This window comes from Canis lupus, chromosome 3 (assembly GCF_048164855.1).
Source record: "Canis lupus baileyi chromosome 3, mCanLup2.hap1, whole genome shotgun sequence".
Taxonomy (NCBI): Eukaryota; Metazoa; Chordata; class Mammalia; order Carnivora; family Canidae; genus Canis; species Canis lupus.
The window spans coordinates 23,834,791-23,850,751 of NC_132840.1; the positions used below are offsets into that span (position 1 = coordinate 23,834,791).

The 15,961-nt window shown below is 56.6% G+C and overlaps 1 long non-coding RNA gene across 1 annotated transcript; it reads right to left on the reverse strand.

Moving 5' to 3' along the window:
- Positions 1-6,399: 6,399 nt before the first annotated feature.
- Positions 6,400-11,689, reverse strand: LOC140630039 (uncharacterized). The gene is made up of 2 exons (XR_012027842.1): positions 11,218-11,689; positions 6,400-9,376 (listed from the first exon to the last, which is right to left on the reverse strand). It is a non-coding gene; the product is annotated as an uncharacterized lncRNA (long non-coding RNA).
- Positions 11,690-15,961: the final 4,272 nt, after the last annotated feature.

Consider the following 15,961-nt stretch of genomic DNA (forward strand, 5'->3'; position numbering starts at 1 on the left):
GAGCTCATACCTGCTTAAGGGAGGGGTAAATTATGACCTTGTTAAGTTCTCATGACTCAGTTTCCCTGGTAGTTCATGAGAGCCAAGGATGCCTGGTAAGTGGATGGGACAGGCTCCTCTGGGGCCACAGGATGCATGGGCTCAGAGGAGAGACAGGCTTTCCTGTTCGTGATCCTTGCCTCTGCCGGATGCATCAACAGCTCCCCCAAGCTTTTTGGTCAGTGGGTGCTATTTACCTCCCGCAGATGTGGCCTCAGGGGCTCACCAAGGAACACTCGACGGCACGGAGCAGAGGAGGGGCTGGAATTCAGCCCGTCACGCTTCTCCCCTGTGCCCACCACCCTCCCTGAGCCTGGGGGTGTGTCTGAGCCCCTAACTCCCCTGAGGATGCCCCAGGAAGGAGCCCAACACAGGGCAGTGCCCCATGAGACCTGTGGGCCGGGAACACCCCCGGGAAGACGGCTCCTGAACCCCCCCACCCTGCAGCAGGTGCGCCCCTCCGTGGCCTGAGGAAGCAGCCCCGAGGGTTAAGAAAACCAACAGAGGCTCACAGAGGAGCATCTTCCGGCATCTTCCCCACATGCTCCAGTTCATGGAGGAGCAAGCATGAGAGGAGCCTGCTGCAGACCGGGAGCCTCCCCTGCGCCCCAGAGTGCAGCCCGTGTGTGTCCCCGAGTGTGCAAGCCCGGTTTCTTCGGATCCCTCCTTACCAGGCAGCATCAGGGTTAAGTGTGTGAAAGGGGAGGGGGAGTCCCAGGCTGTCTGGGACTTGAAACTCCCCAGCCGAGGAGAGGCAGAGGCGGCCGCCCTGTGGTTCCTGCAGGCACCTGGTCCGGCGCCGTCCGGGAGCACACGCAAATAACTGCCCGACGCCCGACACACGACACGACACGCCGCCTGCCAGGACGCGCGGCAGCCCCGTCACCGCTGCCTCCAGGGTAAGTGCAGGCTCCCTGCGCCCGCGCTGGCCCAGGCTGCCAGGGAGGTCGGAAACTTAGTGCTGTCGTTAGGAGTTTGGATGTGATGCTACCCGGGCGTGCTGTGTTTTTATTATTGTTAATGCATCCGGACTTGCAGCCAAATCATGGGAACAGATGCCATCTGGGGACGTCTTCAAGGCCAGCAGAGCATTGTTTTCTCATAGAGTAGTCCAAGTCTGGACCCAGTGCGAGCTCAGAGGCTGATCGTTTGCTGGGCCCAAGACCCATGGGTCCACAGGCTTTGACGTGCTGCCATCAGGGGCGTCCCTTCGTCAAGGGTTTCTCTCGGTTGTTGTCTGCATTGTTTCCTCTCTGTGCTCCATCCCCAGGCACGGCCTTATCTCTCAAGGCACCCGCTTCAGATACACTGTGAACTAATCCAACGAGTTGTACTCTTTGCTACATGTGCATCTCATTACAGCTTTTCTGACTAAGCGAGCCGGCCGGGCTGGATCCCCGACCCGCGGGAGCAGAACGGGGCTGGCGGCTTGCGGCTGCTTGCAGACTGTCCTAGGTGAGCGCCGGCGGTTCCGAGCTGTCCCTGCAGCGTTTGTGAGCAGTGGTCCCCTCCCAGCACCAGCGCCCTGGGGGCAGGGTCCCCAGCGGGTGACCCCTGTACCTCCCACCATGCATCCGCTTCCGCTTATAAAGTCGGGCAGCGCATGAGAGTGACAACTGTGGTTTCCATCCACTCCCTGCGACTCCCTGAGAAGTTGCCTCCAACACAGGCAGACACAGCCCGAAGCCCCGCGCTGGGTTTGCCGTGGGTTCTCTTGGGCTTGATCTTCGTGGCTGGGGAGGATGGCAGCCCTGAGGGACGGATGGGATGGGAAGTGGATGGGGTTTCCACGTTCCCCTGCAGCGGCTGCGACCCTCCCCTGCAGGAGGGTTGTTGCACTTTGAGCCAAAACGGGGTGATGTAAAATCTCGGCGAGCTGGTGCCCTGTGCTGGCGGGTCCTTGTGCCTGCCGTGTCCCGCGCTGTGATGGGAGGGAGGTGGTGGTGGTTTTTGGTTGTTGGAAACACTGCAGGGTTCCCCGCCCTGGTGACAGTCTGAGAACACGGGGCTTCCTGGCCACACTGCGGCTTCCATGGGTCTGTCCTTGCTGGAGCTCACTGTGTCTGGGTTCAGAAATGCCTCCTGTTGATGGTCACAGCTATCTTCCCAGAAACAGACTCCATGGAAAGAGTCCTTCCAGACCCGGAGCTCGGCCCAGGCTGAACAGTGAGAATGAGGTGCTGGCGCTGGATGCCAGGCATCTGGCCCACCTGCTCCTAACGTGTGAGCCGCTGTGATCCGAGTGTGTGTGTTTCCACATCATCCCCTGTGACCCTATCCCTTCGGCCTGGTCCCATGGCACCTGCCTCGTGGCTGTGACCCCAAAAGGGAAGACAGCCAAGTTCCTGGAAGATGCACCTTTCCGTGGTTTTGGTTTTTCTTGTTATGGTGCCCTAATGTGCGAGGGTCCGCAGACACTCCGGAAGCAGGCCTGGCTCTCCTCTGACTCTGCAGCCCCGTCAGAGGTCCTGCTGCCATGTTTTCTGTGGCTCCCACCTCTGAACTCCGTGATTCTGCAGCTCTGAGCACACAGGGCCATGAGGCTTGAGAAGTGCCATCACTGCAGGCACTGGGGTCAGCAGTGGTGGGTGGGCTCCCGCCCGCCTGTCTGGTGGCTACGGCCCGAGCAGAGGCCGCCTGCTGCAGGGTGGGTGCCCTCCCCTCTGCTCTGCATTCGAGCAGCCTGGGCTCCTCCCTTGAGAACCACCTGGCAGTGGGGATCCTTGCAGGATACTCCCTGAGACAGCTGTGGCTCTGACCCCCAAGGCCCCACTATGTGTTACCAGGGGCCATGGTGGGTAGGTGTGGGGGCTGGTCCCCCTTCTCATGCCACAAACTGCTCTCACCCTTGGGAAATATCAGGAGATAGTGGAGTCCTGCCCCCTTGCTCCTGGGTCTGGGAACCATCAGGCCTGCTTCTGAAAAACCAGCCTTACTGTGTCTCCTCTGTGCTGGTGGCTGAGCCCCCAAAGCCCTGGGCTGGAGGATGTGTCCTAACACCCTCTTGTGGTCACAGGACTTAGGCCTCAGGGGGGTTGACACTTGCCAAGGCCACCTGGCTGGAAGCCTCTGAGCCGGCTGGCATCCTGGCCATCCCATCCTGAGGTCATCTCCCTCCCAGATGCCACCTACCAGGGTTCATGGAGATACACTGTCTGGTCACTACAGGGGGACAGCTCTGGGGTGTCTGGGGGTATTTACAGAGCTGTCCACCCTCACTGCTGTCAGCTTTACAACATTCTCGTTAGGACAAGCCTCAGCGCCTGACTAGCGCCCGTCTCTGCGGCCAGGCAGTCCCCGCCCACCTCTGTCCCAGGCCCTTGATGTGACCACACCACGTCTGCACTCTGTGGCTGGCCTGTCGCCCTCAGCATCGCGTCCCCCAAGCCCGCCCTCATGTAGCGCCGTCTTCCCACCAGATCTTGGCCCTTCCTGCCCAGCCATGCCGCCTCTGGAAGACTCACGAGCCCCGGCACCGTCCAGTGTGGGCCGCTCGCCCTGTGGCTGACAGTGACCGGAGGCCACCCCACTGCTCACCCCTACCCGGCACAAGCGCGGGTGGCCTTCAGCCAGGGGCACCTTTAGCAGCCTTACCTGCTCCTCACACTAGTGCACGTGCCCCCAGCTGGCTTCCTTCTGGGGAGGACACCCCGTGGGCACTTGTAGGAGTTTGACCTCCGTGACCGTCGCCGCATTTCCAGGGGCTGCTGGCGGATGCTTTCAGAACAGCGTGTGAGGCGTGTCTTTGAAAGCAAACGTGACCTCAGGTAGGGCTAGTGTCAGTCCACGTGGGTAAAGTGCCCAGGAACTGAAGGGCCACGTTGCAGGATTCCAAGGCCCCAGTGGGAGTTTCCGTGATTGGTGAACACTGCCCGCAGCGCCCCAGAGGATGGGGTGCCAGGGTGCATACCCGACTGCTCAGAAGGCAGGACGGCACTGGCTCCCAGACACCAGGGCCAGGTGCACGCAGAAGGCAGGTGGTCGCACCAGCATGTGCATGTGGATGGAAGGGTGCAGCCCCACCCGGCGGGTGCTGACCAGGCCACGTTTCAACTGGCAGAGTCTGGGCAATGGCCCAGCAAGCTGGTTTCAGGGAGTCTGTGTGGAAGTCACTTCCCAGCTCAGCCACCTCTGAGTAATCGAGGATTGAAACCCCAGAATCCGCTGCCTGGCCACATCTGGCCGTGTTCGGGCCAGCACAAAACGTTTCCTTCTTGGCCGGTGAGTCCCCGCGGAGGGAGACAGCGTGGATGGGCGCCAGCGCCTCGGCCGGCTTCCACGTCCCCCCGCTCGCCCCCACGCCTCTGAAGTCAGCACATTGCAGAGGAGTTACGAGCCGTCCTGCCCCCGCTCCCCGCTCGTTACTGATGCGTGGCCTTTGGCAGATGGGGCTCCCGTGGGAACACTGCCAGCAGACGGGGCGCCGAGAGCAGAGCCCCCACAGAGGACGCCGATTGCCCAACGGGGAAGCACCCTGTGTCCTTTCTCGAGGGAGTGGGTATGTGGCCTCGGAGTTCCAGAACTTTCCCTCCATGGCCCCTTACTTACCTTCTCCCTCTGTTTGCCACCTCCCACCTCATTCTTTTCCTTGGAAAGGTCAGATTTCCCCTTAATGACCAATCCAGACGGCACACGTAGTTGGAGACAGGAGCATACAATCAGGGTCCCTGCGTAGGGGCGGACCAGAATCTCCTCTTCCCTGGGGTCCTGAGATGTCGCCCACCATCTCTGGCCTTGACAGGAGCTTCTTTCCATGGCTCCCCCTGGTCCTGAGAGTCTGGGGGTGCAGGTGGTGCTGCCCGCCAGGAGAGGGGGTGCTTGCTGTCACCAGCTCCTGAAGCAGTGGGGCCTGAGCTCCACGGCCACCTCCACTGCCCACGGCAGGGGGGTGGGGGTGGGGCTTGTGTTTTTAATGCCTCTGAGGGCAGGTTTGTGACTTCCTTATTTTAAGACAAGGTGCTAAACTGAAAATGGCATCATCCTAATCCCTAGAACCCATGACTGTGTGACCTCACATGGCAAAGGGACTTTGCAGGTGTTATGATGTTAAGGATCTTGCAGGGGGAGATTTCTCAGGATTATCCAAGCAGGCGGGGGATAATCACAGGATCCTTACAAGGGGGAAGGGGACCTGGCACAGAAAAGGAGGGGGAGGCCACGTGACCACAGAGGCAGAGGTTGGAGCCATGTGGCCACACTTGGAGAGCCCTCTTGGGTTCCCGCTCAAGCTGGACTGGCAGCCCCCACATCCCGTCGGGTCCCCATCCGCTGGTTTGGGACAGGCTGGGTCCGGGGCTGTCACGGTGTCCCCAGTTGGTTATAATCGGTGACCCCCAGGGCCTGCAAGGGAGACCCACAGGCCATGTCACAAAGTGAGCGGCTTCCCCTGCTGGCCGCTGGGCTCCTGCCTTTGTGCTCGGGGTGTCCCTTGGCGTCAGCGTGCACCAGCATTGGAAATATGTCTAGATGTACTCTGTGGCTCCAGAGTGTGCCCTTTAAAGTTTATTTATTTATGTAGTTTTAAGTAATCTCTATGCCCAACTTGCAACCCCAAGATCAAGAGTCACAGGCTCCTCTGGCTGAGCCAGCCGGGAGCCACCCAGAGTGTAGCCTTTAAAATCCACTCATTGTATAGGAGCTTCCCCGTTGGGGGAGGGAAAGAAACGGCCCCTGGGAATTGAAGCGGCTGGATTTTGAGCAAGGCCGACCCCTGAGCCCCCCCACCCCAGCAGCTGAGAGTGCCCTGCATGCATTATTCTTGAGGGCCCAGGTGAACCGAGAAAGACAAGCTCCTGCAGGTGTCAAGCCCATGACATCTTGGCCCCATTTGCCTTTTGTCCTTCCCCCTTCTTCCTGACTGGAAGGCAGATGTGATGCTCAGAAGAGCAGCAGCCATCTTGTAGCATGAGAACAAAAACTTCACCCGAAGCTTGGTGCGATAGAAAGAGATGGGCTGGGTCCTGATGGCACCAGGGCCCTGTCCTGTCCTTGGACTCCCTGCTTCTAGATATCTGCTTAGATCCTAACTGAGAACTCTTCCTGTACCCATCTTGCCCACTGGGTGCAACCCCATAGGACCAGCCAGCAGTGCTGGAGGAGCTCCCTTCAGGTTGGTGATTGTGCTGGGAGAAGGGGCCAGTTTGAGGAGGGAGGACACATGGGACCAAAAGAGCAGCACCCAGGAGGCCACTTACTAAGAGGTAGACATTGGTGGTTGAGGAAATCAAGTTGACATCTGCCCAGAGGTTTGGGAAGCTTTGGAGGCGCCCTGCCCAGCCAGGGACTTGCAGAAGTGCCCACTGAGTGCACAGTATTTCAAACACTTGTTTTTAAAAAGGGGGAAATAAAATTCAGCAAGGATTTCTGTAGACAGAGACAAATTTATTCTAGACTTTATATGGGAAGGTGAAGAACCTAGAATACTAGAGCAATTTTGAGAAAGTAGATTAATTGGGAAGAATCCTTGCCGAGCTGCAATCTGCAGGACAGCATGTGGTGCCGATGGAGGGACAGACACACTGATCAGTGGGACGGAACCAAAGGCCCAGAGAGAGATCCACACAGACATGCCCACTGATTCTTCACCGAGGCACAAAGCCAGTCCATGGAGGGAGGACAGCCCTTCAACAGCTGGACGTCGTCCAGGGACAGAAGGTGGGTTCCAGCCAACCTAACACCTTGTCCACAAATTAACACGAAATGGGCCATACGCAGTTCAGTAATTGAGCATCTGCCTTTGGCTCAGGACGTGATCTCGGGATCCAGGATCAAGTCCCACGTTGGGCTCCCTGCGGGGAGCCTGCTTCTCCCTCTGCCTCTGTCTCTGCCTCTCTCTCTTTCTGTGTCTCTCATGAATAAATCAATAAATCTTAAAAAAATGTAAAATGAAAAACTATAAAACTTTAGAAGAAAGTATCCTAGAAAATATTTGGGATCAAAGGCCAAGAGAAGCTTTAGATGGGATCCTCAGAGCACCGCCGGCCAAAGGATCCCCAGAGATGTACTCAAGTCCATCAGGTGGACATGATCAAAATAAAAACTCTGGCTTGCTGACAGATTCTGTTAAGAGGATACAGAGCAGGAGCAAACATTTGCAAACCACACCTCTGACAAACGGGGTCTGGGGTATGTCCAGAGCTCCCATGCCCAACAGCCAAAAACCAAATAACCTGATGAGAAAACGGGCAAAAGACATGAACAGACGCTCCACCAAAGAGGAGATGCAAGTGGCAAGTAGGAGGAGATGCTCAAGGCCGCTGGCCACCAGGGATGGCAGATCAAAACCATAGCCAGACGCCACCACATGTGGTCCGAGTGGCTGCTGTAAGGCAGTGACACCAAATGCGGGCACAGATGCAAAGATCCCCACCTCTCATCGCTGGTGGGAATGCAGGATGGTGCAGCCACTTGAAAAGACAGTTTAACAGTTTCTTCTAAAACTAAACACACACCCAGCAATTATACTTTTGCGGCATTTATTCCAGAGAAATGGAGGCCTATCTTTGCACAGAACGGACAGAGATATTTACAGCAGCAACAGCCTGGAAACAGCTCAGATGACCTTCATCAGCACGGAGTCCTACTCGGCCTCATGGAGGAGCGTCCTTCTGGATAGAGGGCTTGTCACACACGGGCACCCAGGCAGCACACATGTGTGCACGGAGGACTGGTGGCATCTGCTTGTGCTCCGTGGCCTGCAGCAAGCTCCTGTGTTTGCTGTTGTGATGTCATCACTCTGTGATTGTGCAAGATGTGAACACAGCAGGGAAAGGGCGTACAGGCCCTCCTACACCTTTCTGCTCCATTTCCAGCGATTTTATCACCATTTTACAATTAAAAGTTTTAGAGAAGGGGAAAAGCAAGGAAAAAGCACCACAAACTCCTCCTTTGTCTCTTTAATCCTTGTTTAGCTTGGAGAGGTGACCGGGGTCACTAAGTAGTTGGTGTCTGAGTCACTGAGAACTCTGGAGGCCTGGCTTCTGAGGCTCAGACGGAGGCCACGGACTCCAAGTCTCTTCCCAGACGGGTGACTGGAGAGGTGGGGCTTTCCCGTGAAGGCCTTGACCCCATGGGCTCCCTGGGGACTCAGCTGATGATGTGTAAGCTCTGCAGTTGTTGGTCCCGGCTGGGCGGGGGCGTGTTCTGAAGGTGGTGAGGCCTCTCCAGTGACAGTGGCGGGTCTTCCCTTAGTGGTGCCTGCCCAGTGTCCACTCGGTGGACATTTATTGAACCCGTAGTGTGTGCCAGCCCAGAGGGGGAAGTGAAGCACAGAGGTAGAGCAGCTTGCCCCAGGTCACATGGCGTGTGAGTGGCGGAGCAGGGATTCGAACCCAGGCTTGCTGGTGCCTGAGGCCACATGCCTGAGCCCTGCTTCGGCCAGCACCTGCTCCCACCCCCTTCCTCAGAGAGGACACTAGCTCTAGAAGGTGTCCCTCGAGCCTCAGGAGCATGGGCGGTCACTGCTGGCAGCACGGAGGCCGTGTCCCTGGCTGTCATGGCGCCGTGGGAGTCGGCAGGGGCAGCTCACTCCTGCCCGGAGGGTTCTGGGCCTCAGCCCAGTTGCTGCTCAGCTCCTCCTCGTGGTCCAGGCTCACAGGCTCAATGAAGGTGCTGCCCCTTGGACAGCAGCAGTTGAGAATGACAGCCGGGTCTGGTGGGGAGATAGCTTTGCCTTTGTGGGGTCCCTGGGTAGCCGGGCAGGTGCCCTTGGGGAGCCGTCCGTGCCTGGAGTGCCAGCATGTCTGGGGGAAGAGACCAGGTCTGGGCCTGGACGGTCTCCTGTGGCTCCCGTGGGCAGGCCCTGTGCAGTATCTGCCACACACCGGAGAGCAAGGCGGTCCCCTTGGGTCCCGGAACCGGTCAGAGGCGGGGCTTGGAAATTTCTACTGTGTGACCCCGGGTGAGCCCCTCAACCTCTCTAGGCCTCAGTCTCCAACCCCACAGGCTCTGACAGGCTGCATGGGGCGTGCAGGGGAGCCTCTGCCCTCTTTCTCTGCAGCCTGACGGGGGGTGACTTGTGTCATCACCCAGGCTAAGAGCCCTCTCCACTCTGAGTAGCCGTGAGGCTTTTGGAATGGCATCTTCTTGTCACCGTGGGCCGCCTCCACCAGCACCACGACGGACATGTGGGGAAGAGGGATCACAGTGGCACACGCTCCGTGCTGGCTCTCCCCGCACACATGCTGGCAGCCCCCTTCCGGAAGGGCAGCTAGGCCATTCTGCACCCAGGTGTGGCGTCGATGGAGAAGTTTAATTACTGGGCCACATGCGGGCCACGTGCAGTGGTGCTGCTGATGCTCCCGCTCGGGTCAGGGCTTCCTCACCGACCTGGTACCCCCTGCTCAGAATAAAGATTTCAGACACATGAGATGGAAACTGTGTGTGGACGTCACATGGAGCCCACCGATGCTGCCCGATGGATGCCCCGTAAAGCAAATCAGGCAGTCGCCTGCTTCTAAGGAGATCGAGAGGCCACTCTAGCAGCTTCGGCACTTGCAGTGCCTTTTGGGATGTCCCTCTCTCCCTCCCCACTCCCTTCTTCCTTCCCATTCCCTACCCCCTTCCTGCCCCTCCCCGCCCTCTCCCCTCCCCACCTCCTACCTTCTTCTGTCCCTCCCCCCTCTCTCCCTTCCTCTCTGCCTCATCTCTCCCCTCCTACCTCCCTCTCTTCCTCCCCTCCCCATCCCCTCCCCTCCCCCAGTTCCCTCCTACCTTGTCTGTCCCTCTTCCCTCTCTCCCTCCTCCCTCCCCTCCTCCATCCCTCTCACAGTCACACCTATAGAATTTTTCTGTGGCTGGCTGGTTCATTACCCTTGTGCATCCCCATATTGAAAAGCTGCCCTAGTGCTTTTGAAGGTGGTGGTTCCTTCTGCAGCGCTTGCCCGCATTTGGGGGCCTGTGTTCCCAGCACGGCCCTGAAGAGCGAAGGCCTTCGGGTGGAGCCTCCCACCAGCCAACAGAGTAGGACCACAGCGTCCATGCATCCAGGGTGGAGGTGCCTGCCCAGGGGCCTCTGGTAGGCTTGGGAGCAGAGGCTGCCGGTTGGATCATTTCTCTCCCTAACCCCACATGAGCAGAACTCCAGTTTCCTTATCTGAAGCGTGGAGGCTGCATAGACAAGACCTTAGGGGCATCACTGATGTGCCAAGAGGTCGCCCCCTCTTTCCTGGGGTGGAGTGGGTTGACCTGGGCGCAGGTCCCCACTAGGGCTTAGCTACTAGCAGAGCAACCCTGATGGAGACGATCCTGTTCAAAAGAACATTCTGACTTAAGCTGATACAAAATGCACGCATGTCAAAGACCTTATGTAACTCGGGAAGTAATGAGAGAATCTGTAAGATGTTGCCAGTGTTTCAGAGATTCCAGAGCCCCCCACACAGGCAGGCGGTCAGGAATGCTGGTAGGAATTTGCAGATAGATACAAGGTCGGCCTGTGGGCGCAGACACCGCCCCACGGACAGGAGCCACCTGCACGGCTGCTGCTTTGCTGTCACGCTGTTGATAAAGCAGCTCCCAGACTGCATGCAGGGTGGGGCGCCAGGCTGCACACTGTCATCATCTCTTTGCCCATCTCAAAGCACTTTGCAAGTTTTCCTGATAGTCGTAATTCTGCTAATGGGTTAGGATGTCTGCCCAGGCCTCGAGTGGCTTTGGGGAAGCTGACCTGGGGACTCCAGCTGGGGGAGCTAGGGCTGTGGCCGGGAACCTGGTCTGAAGCTGGCACTCGAGGCCCCTGGCCAGGCATGTCAGCAGCCTGTGGTAGTGAGTATCTGTCAGAAGAATACCTTGCACTGAACAGCACAGCGCTTCCCAGGACACCGACCCCCCTTCCAAGCCGACCACTCGGAGCAACCGAGTACCAAGTACCCAAGTGTACAGCAGAGCCCCTGGCTCCTTATGAGTCAGAGAGCAATGCCTGCTACCAGCTACAGGGGTCACTGGCTCAGATGTGGTCTCCATGGACAAAGGGTTGGGGAGATGGAGACACAGGCGCCAGAAACTGTCCTGCTAGATGACCGTCCACCTGGTAGGGCTGACATTGGACTACCAGGGGCCTGGGGTCGGGGCACGTCCTGCTTCCCTGCTATCCCGGGACGTGGGGAGCACTTTGAAAACCACTCTGGTCTGAGTTTGTCAGGAAAATGTCAGCGTGAGTGTGAGTTGGGGAGGATGGCTCACCCGTGAGTGAAGAGGATGGACATCTGGGGCTCCGTGTGGGCGGCTGTCCAGGGCAGGTGGGAGTCTCTCTGCAGAGGCCCTGCGTGGGGTTCACCTGCTCTGACCAAACCCCTCCCAGCGTGGAAACCCGTCTCTTCTGGGGAGGAGTGGGGTGAAGCGTTGGCCCTGGTGGGGATGGTGCCCGTGGGGATGCAGGGCTGGATCTGTGCACGCCCGCCCCCTCCCCCCGGCGTGGGAGTCTGCACAGAGATGCTGACGCCCCAGCTGCTTCCACTCGGACAGACGTGACCACGGGGAAGCCCTGCCGGCCCACTCCGCAGCTTTCCCTGGTCCAGAGAGCGTCGTCCATGGGCCCTGGTTGTTTCCAAGGACTGAACAGCCTGCCGGCGCTGGCCTGGGGACGGAGGCCCTTCCTGGCGGTGCCTCGGAGTGCTCCCTCCAGGTCACCAAGGAGGTCAGGGGCCCCCTGCTTGCTGCATGTTACAGAAATGGCAGATGGAAAGTTAATCTGTGCCTGGAAGCTGTGTTTTCTCTTCACACAGTGATGTCATCGGGCCCTTCAGGGAGGCGCTCTTAGCTATGGGGCTGGGAAAGGAAGGAGGTGGCTCCCCGCAGACCCACCAGCAGCTGGGGAAGTGGTTGGACCATATGAGCAGCACCTGAAAACCAGGGCAGTCAGCCCGCGACCAGAGGCCCGCGTCCCCTGTCCGCAAGCTGCTCGACCACCGGCCAAGCCACAGTGCTGGCGGCCGAGCAGAGGCGGGAGAGCCACGGCCGCCCGGGAAGGCGCCGCCCTCCGTCCACCAGTGCCCAGCTGGGCTGGCGGCGCTGGGTCCCCACCCTGAAGCCGTGAGTCACCCCCGCCCTGGGGTGGGCCGTGCGGGCACGGACACATGGTTCCCATGCTCTGGGTGGGCGGAAGGCACAGACACTGTGCAAAACGGCAATGAGTGGCAGTTGGAGGGCAGACAGCAGTGCGTGAGCCTGGTCCTGGTTCTGGAGAGGAGTCTGGAAAGGACATCGGGAAAGCCAGGCCGGAGCGCCTCGCCGGGGCTCGGGTTGGAAGGGGCGGGGGGGGGGGTTCTTTCTCGGACCTCAGCCACAGGAATTGGATGTTTGAAGCTCTGGAAAAGCCTCATCTGTCCCAAGGTGTGCGAGATCTTGCCTTCTCCCTTCCATGATGCCTACGGGGTCTGAACTGTGCCGGCCTCCTCGGACCCCGGTTCTCGGGAAAACACTCTGGGAGGTCAACCAACAGATTTAACAACAACAACAAAAAAGACAGTTTAAGAGATTTATCCAAAGTCAGACCGTACATAGAAACCAAGCTGATGCGGCCAAACCAATGCCCGGGCTGCATGTTTCAGAACGACTGGTTATGGCCATCGATGGGCAGATGCGCCCAACGTTCAGAACGATGTGATCAGGGAAATGACAGCTCTCGGCTTCCAAGAGGGGAGATCACGGTGCCGACTGACATTTTATTTTTATTTATTTATTTATTTATTTATTTATTTATTTATTTATTTATTTTAATTATTTATGATAGTCACACACACAGAGAGAGAGAGAGGCAGAGACACAGGCAGAGGGAGAAGCAGGCTCCATGCACCGGGAGCCCGACGTGGGATTCGATCCCAGGTTTCCAGGATCGCGCCCTGGGCCAAAGGCAGGAGCTAAACTGCTGTGCCACCCAGGGATCCCCCGACTGACATTTTAAATCAGGCCCTGGGCTGATTTCTCAGCCTGCCAGCCGCTGGGGTTAAGATGTGGGAACAAATGGCCAGCCTGAGCCTCTTCTGTCCCCCTCAGAGCGACGACTGACGTGCCTCCCGTTTCCAGAGCCTCCCGCCTGCCTGCCAGGCCAGCTGTCAAAGCCCAGCCCTGGCGCCCCCTGCGCTCCTGCTGCCCAAGCCCCGCCTAGTCTGAGCAGTGGGTGGGACGCCACTGGCCCCAGGCCCCGTGCAGGCCCTGAAGGCCCCGCTGGCCTCCGAGCCGCAGCCAAGGTGGCATTGGGGATGGCACACCCGTGTCTGTCTGAGTCCGTTGATCCTTCTGTGTCTCTGCTCTCGTTCTTTACAGAGAAGGGCTTCCCTGGTTCACACGGGGTTCCATGTGGGCCTAGAAAACAGTAAGTGAAATGGGGAGGGGGAACCAGGCCTTTATCCTGGTGAGCCAGCGAGCTCCGAAAAGCCAGACACACGGTTAGCCTGATTGGGGGCACAAGAGCTTGGTCGCAGATTTTCGTGCTTCCCTCTATCACAGTCACCGTGTCTTTACCATGTAAAGAAGGTCTGGTCATCGGCTGGGGAGTAAGGGGGAGGGGCGTGCCCTTCAACATGTGGCTGTGTCTTTTTAAATTCTAATTGTCTTATTTTTATTTTTCTTGTGTTAAACACTTCTAGTCATTTGAATTTTGCGTGTTGATGAGTCTGGACAAGCTTACGCTCGCATGTAAGCAACACCAGCATTGAGATCTATCATTTTCATCCCCTGGACTGTCACCCCACTGTGTCTGCTTCCCCTCACCCAGATTAGATGTCCTTCCTAGAGTGTCACATAAATGGGATCATACAGTGCATACTTTTTGAGTGCTTCCAGTGTAACATTACTTAGATTTACCCGCGTAGAGCTGCTCGTGGGAGGCTTACTCCTTCCCACCTGTAGTAGCATCCTGTTGCTTGGGTGCACAGCAGAGCGTGCGCATTCCCCGTGGATGGGCGTTCGCGTCATTCCCAGCACGGGGGTGTTAGGAACGGGGCTGTGAGCTTACCCGTGAGAGTCTGTGTGTGGCCGTGTGCCCTCACTTCTCCCAGGGGACTGGGAGCGGGCCTGCCGGGTCTTATGATGAGTGCACACTCAACTCCATAAGCAGCTGCCCAACGGTTGTCTAAACTGGCTGCTCCCTGGTGCATCCCGGGAGATGACATCCAGGAGTTGCTGATGTCGGGGACCGGGGCGGGCACCCCAGCGCAGACTTTCAGGGGATGCCCACTCGCAGGGCCCCCCGGTTGGACCTCTGCCACCCGGCCGGGCCTGTCTTACACTCTCGTCAGCACTTGGTTTTGTCAGCTGTTTGTTTTAGCCATTCCCGTAGGCGTATATTGTCCCCATATTATGGTTTCAATTTTCATCCTCCTTGTGGCTAATGATGTTGAGCATCTGTTGGTGTGCCTGTCTGTAATCTTCAAGGAAGTGCCTACTTACATCTTTTCTCCTGTTTTATTGGGGCATTTGTGCTCGTTACTGAGTTTTGAGAGCTTTTAAATATGGTCTGGACGCGAGTCCTCTACGAAATATGTGTTTTGTGAATATTTTCTCCTAGTCTGTGGCTTCTTCATTTTCTTAATCATGTCTTTTGAAGAACAGAAGTTTATGATGTGCAATTTATCAATTTTTTATAGCTCATACTTTTTTGCATCCTCTCCAAGAACTATTTGTCCAAGGTCATGAGTAATTTTTCTAGTGTTTTCTTCCAGAAGTTTTTAAAAATAAAGCTTTTCCATGTAGATCTGTGATCCTTTTCAGGATGATCTTTGTGTCTGGTCTGAAGCAGGGGTTGAGATTCATATGTTTTTTTCATAAGGATATGCAATCATGTCACTACTATTTGTTAAAAAGACTGTTCTTCCCCTACAGAATTATTGTGGCACTTGGTCGAAGATTAATTGGCCATTTGCTTGTGGGTCTGTTCTCGACGGTCCTCCTCCCATCTGTATCTGTCTCTACACTAGCACCATATCGCCTTGATTATTGTAGCTTTAAATACATGTCTTCTTTTTCAAGATAATTTTGGCTATTACAAATCCTTCGTGTTACCATATGGATTTTTTTTAAAAAACATTTTTATTTATTTATTTGAGAGAGAGTGAGAGCCAGAGAGATCAAAGATGGAGAGGGAGAAGCAGACTTGCCGCCAAGCAGCGAGCCGATGTGGGGCGCTGGATCCCAAGACCTCAAGATCATGACCTGAGCCGAAGGTAGATGCTTAACCCACTGAGCCACCCAGGTGCCCCACCATATGAATTTGAGAACTGGGCTTTCAGTTTCCACAAAAGCAACCTGCTTGTCCTTGAGTCTGTTGACCAGCCTGGGGCCTAGGGAGAGCCACATGTCACTGCGTTGACTGCTCTGATCCACCCACGGAGCTCACGTCTTCCTTTTATCTTCCTGCCCTGCCGTGTCTGTCAGCCACGTGCTGTGGTTTTCATCACCAGGTCTGGCACTTATTTTGTTGAATGCATCCCTAAGCATTTAATGATTCAACTATACACGATATTTAATTTTTTTCTCAATTTCCAATCGCTTGTGCATATACAGAGAGATACAACTGATTTTTGATATTGACGTTTATCCTGACACTTGCTTACTTTTTTCCCCCCGTAATTCCTTAGGATTATCTAGGTAGATGTTCACATTGTCTGTGAGTACAGGTTTGTAAGGTTTCTGCATCGGCTGAGATTCCACCACATGGGAACATGCAAGTGAGGAGAGCAGACCTCGGGCCCTGTGCCTCATCCTCGGGGGACACTCGCCATCTCAGTGCCAAGGATGAGGTGAGCTCCAGAGCTCACACAGGTGCCTCCAACTGATCAAGGGTGTTTTCTTATCTCCCAGATTTGCTTGGGGTTTTTGTTATAATTGGTTTCTGGGTTTTGTCAGAGGCTCTCACCAAACCTCTTGAGAGCATCTCGTAATTTTTCTCCTGTTTTCCATCTGAGTGACTCTGGTTTTCACATGCTGA